The following is a 5,571-nucleotide window of genomic DNA, read 5'->3' as shown; positions in this document are numbered from 1 at the left end:
CGATCCGAAAGCTTTATGTACCGATACCTTGTGTGATTATCAAAACATCAATCCTATGTCTAGAATTATTGTTTTGATAGATGAATTATTCTAAACCTAGATTCAAAAGTACTTTTCAATAACAATTAAATCAAAGATGGAAATGAATTGCAAGAATAACTTCAATATCATGTAAATTGCTAGAATCATATATTATAAGATTAAAAGATTACATTCTAAGCTCAATCAAGTACCTCTAATCTCAACTAAGGAGATTTAGTTCATCATTGTCATGAGAACTTTACAAAAGTGGAAGGAAAGTTGAGAATCCATGAAAGGAACTTGATTTCTCCAAGAATCTTGATGAATCCACACTCAATCATTATTGCCCAATGTAAACAGTGTATTTTTGCCCTATTCTCTCTCTAAAATATTATATGTAGGGGTGGGAATAGGCCAGACCAGGCCAGGCTTTGATAGGCCTGAGCCTGGCCTACGAAATAAATCACAAGCCTGAGCCTGGCCTATGGCCTATCATAGGCCGTTTTTCTAGGCCTGGCCTGACCTATTTAAAAGCCTGGACTGGCCTGAAAGCCTACTTACAGGCCTACTTCACATTAAGGCCATCAAATAGTTCATTTGGCCTACTAAATAGGTTAAACATGTCTTAAAGCCTACTTAAAAGCCTATTTCACTACAAGTAAATTTCAACTAGATTAAAGCCTACATAAAAGCCTATAACAACAAAGCCTATTAAGGGACTAATAGATAGAGAAAAAGATGTTTATATTTTTAATATATGCAATTATTTTAATATAAAAAATTATTTTTTAATAAATAAGTATTAATAGGCCGGCCTATTAGGCTTAACAGTCTTTTTTTGAAGCCTAAACTTGGCCTATTTAACTAAACAGGCTTTCTAAAAAGCCTAGGCCTAGGCCTATCTACTAAACAGTCCAGGCCAGGCCAGGCCGTAGGCCCCTGTAGGCCGGCCTGGCCTATTCCCAACCCTATATGATATTGTCTGAAATGAGGGAAATGAGCTTTTATACATATGCTGAAAAAGTAACATTTCGCCTGGCGAAGTTTGTCTCGCCTGGCGACTTGAGCTTTCTTTGCCAGTGGGTTTCTGCCACGTCACAAGGATCAAATGAAACCGCCTTATTTCGCCTGGCAGGACTTTGTCTCGCCATGGCGAAATGCTCTTGTCCTGATTTTCCAACTTTATGGAACTGTTCGCCATGGCCATCTCTGTGGTGAAGGAGCCTGGAACTCTCTGGAGTTGCTCGTCATTTGGGTCGCCTTTGGCTCGCCATGGCGAGCTGACCTTTTCTCCTTTTTGTTGTTTTTGGCTCTTGCTTGATGTTTTGGCACTCAATTCCTGCACAAATGGGTAGAGTAAGATGACTACAACGTAATAGGTCAAAATTCACTTTTTTCTCGGCTTTTCCCTAGATAACTTGTGAAACAAGTAACAAACGTGTAGTAAATAAACATTTAAAATAATACTTCCTAGCACTTATCAGGAGACAATTTGGTTGTGGGACCCAACTGTCAGAATCCATTCTCCCCTTTTTAAGGTTACTCCAAACGATAGAAGGATTATAAATCCTACTACTTTCCATCCTTACTTAATCTTTCCTTATACTTTCATGGGAAACAAACTGACCCTTAAACTTTTATCGAAGTTACTCTTGCATATACTACAAGACTAAATGTATAATGTACTACATTTAAACACACATAAAATAATGAACATCAATAATAGTAAATTCAATAAACACATATGCTTAAATACTACACCTAATGTAACTATGCAACCCTCTAACGCTAGGTTCTTTAAATTCTTATATTGAAACCCTCTAATATGTAGACAATCATTTTTATTTGGCTAAAGAGCTCATGTACTGACTGGTGCAAGTTCTAAGACCTTATATTATTTCTCTCATTCCATATCAATATTGATTCACACTCACAACCATTCTACTTAATTGATGAATACACATGTTCTTGTTGTATTGTCTCAGGAGACATTACATCACTAACTGCCAATTGCTAGTATTAATGCTTATGTTACTCTATTGCATGATACATGTCCAAACAACATCAGAATACTCACACTTGAAGAAAAGGTAAGAATGAGTTTCATTCTCCTTTTTACCCAAAACATACAATTGGTCTCATTATATACCAACTATATTCAACCTGTCACAAGTTTGCAATCTTGCATGAATAGCGAACCAATTAACAAACAAACATTTTGGAGGGACATGGTTGTTGCAAATCATTTTCCTCCAATTAACTTTTGCAAACTCAACTCTTCAGATATTATTTATTTTCTTAATAGAAAAGTTTGGTTGTTTGAAGAACATTATCATAGGCACTGGCAAAATTCTTAGTTGCATCAAAGACATTTTTTACTATTCATGAAGCTTGTGGAGGAACTTCGATAGACAACATATTTCTCCCTTTTATGTAGTATTCATGAATGCATTTAAACCAAAAATATCCTTCTTGTTAGCCAAGTTCTAGAATTGTTTACTCAGAGCAACTTGGTTCAAGTATTTCAAATCAATGACATTCCACCCATCACCTGTCTTATGTAAATGAATATACTCCCAAACAACACGAGCTCTTTTGGAATCATCAGATCTACTAGACCAGATAAACATTTTACAAACAATTTGAATTAATTTGAGCTCTTTTAGAGGAAGAGCAAATACTTAGACTTCAATAAGTTTGCACACCAAACTACACTAACTAAAAAGGGTAGAAAGTGCATTACTGGTGGAGTATTCTGTCACTAATACAGATATGCAAAAACATTACTGGCTGATAAATCCGTCAGTAATAATTACTGAAGGAATAATCACTCAGTAATGCTTTGTTAGTATTACCTCTCCATTATTGAGGCAAAATTCTGCCAGTAACATTACTACGCCAATATTACTGAGGGACACCAATCTGTCAGTAATGCGTAGTATTGAGGGATTTTTTGCATTATTGAGGGTTTAATTATGCCAGTAAAATTCAAAATTATTTTTTTATAAGCTTAAACCCGACCTAATTAAATTAATAGGCTTTTTAAAAAGCTCAAGCTTGACTCATTTATTAAACGAGCTAGGCCGGACCGGGCTTTTAGTAGGCCAAACCATAGGCCCCTGACGAGCGGCCTGGCCTATTCCCACTCCTAATTTCAACAATGCTCAAGGAAGAACGACTCTTCATATGGCTACAACAAATGGACATATTGATTTTGTGAAGTATTTAATCGATACAGGAGTGGATCTTAATTCAGCAAATGAGGGAAATATTACACCTCTTCATTAGGCGTGTTTTAATATAACATGTAAACTCATGACTTGTAATAATGTATGCTTCAATTGCACTAATATAATTGTATTACAAATCATAGGGAAAAAGTAATCAGTCCACTATACTTAATCTAAACCTAATTATAAACCAATTAGAGTCTAAAACCACCACTTTATTTCTTTTATTTTGAAAATAGTAATTTTATTAAATAAGGCATTCGGTACAATATCAACTTAAACACACTTTAATCGCTATCTATCTTCCATAAAGGATTGCAAATGACATGCACAATCACAAGCTACACAATTGGAACCTCTCTTTTCTTATTTGTCTAAAAAGTTAAATAAAAATTTGCTGAACGTGGAAAAGGATTAGAGAATCCACATACTTGCTCCGCAATAGATTCACAATTGTTGATCAGTCACGTTCTAGCTTAAACTTTCTGTGTCTGCATTCCGAGAAAGTTAGTAGTTGCAATCAGGGCCGTCCCTGTAAAATCAGAGGCCCGAAACTCTTAAAAAATTTGGCCCCTAATTTTTTTTTTTTTTTTTGTAAAATAGAGAGAAAAAAACTAATGTAATGCAGAAAAATAATAAAATGTGAACAATTGTCATCACTAGGAATTGAACCAACGTCAACAAACACAACACTCACATGTTTTACCACTAGGCCACAACTTCCCTAATGATAAATTCACAATGCTACAAGTATATATTAATATTGTTTATGCATTATATATTAAAAAAAAAACTTGGGCCCCAAAATTGGAGAGGCCCAGTTCTATAGAGCTGTTTGCACCTTCCCGGGGACGGCCCTGGTTGCAATTAGAACAGTACGCAAATAATTAGTCTTCAAACTTAAGTTTTGGCCAAATTTGTACGTAATTTTTGTGAACCGGCAAATATATCAGTCATTATGTAATTGTAAATTGTTAGTCAAAATAATCTTGTTTTGGGCCTAACACAATCCCACAAAACCGACTTGTAAGGTGATGATTGCCCCCACTTATAAACACATTGTCAAACCATCACATATCCGATGTGGGACTCTTAACACACCCACTCACGACCAGCAATATTGGGCTTGGTTCATGGACATAAATGATAGGTGACCCGATAGCAGAAACCTGATAACAGGTGACCCAATGGATCATGGAGAGGCTCTGATACCATCTTAGAAATTGTGATTGGGCCTAACACAACCCCACAAAATTGGCTTGTGAGATGATGATTGCCCCCACTTATAAACACATTGTCATTTCATCACTTATCTAACGTGGAACTCTTAACAATAATTTTATCGGTGAGATAACCTAAATTTTATAAGTTAATCTATAATAAACAATTTACTTTCTTACAACATGACATGTTTAATTGATATGTCACAAGGTAGAAATTTATGAAGGGACAATGTTGAGTGTTATTTTACAATTTCAAGTAAAATTTGATAATTTGCGAAAATCAGGAGTTACAAACCATGTTAAAGACTAAGGGTGTGTTTGGTAAAAAAAAAGCTATAAGCTAGTTGATAGCTGATGGCTAATAGCTGATAGCTTATAGCTGAAAAGTTAGCTGATTAAAATTAAAAGTGTTTGATAAAATTAGTTGTTGAAGTGACTATAAATATAAAATGACATAAAAGGACATGCTTGTTTAATTTTTTTTAATATCATATATATAATTTTTATTACTTAACACATTTATTTTTAAATATTTAAATATATTTCAAATTATTTTCATCTCCAAAATAATAAATGTATTTATGAATTCAATCGAATTTTTTTATTTAACAATTTTTATTTTATTTTTATGAATTTTATTTAACTAAACTTGCTTCACTATTATAAATTTATATAAAATTAGATATTATATGAATTATGAGCAAAGTAAAAAAAAAACAAAAAAATGGACAAGAAAATTTAAAAAGCCATACATGGTAAACGTAGTTAGTTTAAGAAGATAGTGGGTAGTTTTTTTTTATTATAATAAAATAAAATTAAGAAAAGGTTAAAATGGGAAGAAAGTATAAAAAGCTACAAGCTATAAGTTAAAAAGCTACTTGGATTAACTTCTTAAAAAACGCTATAAGCTAGTGAGAAAAGCTTTTTACCAAACACATCTCATTTTATCAAAACAAGCTTATAAGCTAGTTCAACAAACTAGCTATAAACTAACTTTTTTGTGTTACCAAACACAGTACTTTCCCATAATAAAATGAAATAGAAAAATAAAATAAAAACTAAAATTGGCATATGCTAATTAGTTGGCACCTTTCGGT

The sequence above is a fragment of the Medicago truncatula genome, chromosome 1 (genome assembly GCF_003473485.1).
Source record: "Medicago truncatula cultivar Jemalong A17 chromosome 1, MtrunA17r5.0-ANR, whole genome shotgun sequence".
Taxonomy (NCBI): domain Eukaryota; kingdom Viridiplantae; phylum Streptophyta; class Magnoliopsida; order Fabales; family Fabaceae; genus Medicago; species Medicago truncatula.
This window is presented reverse-complemented; position numbering follows the sequence as displayed.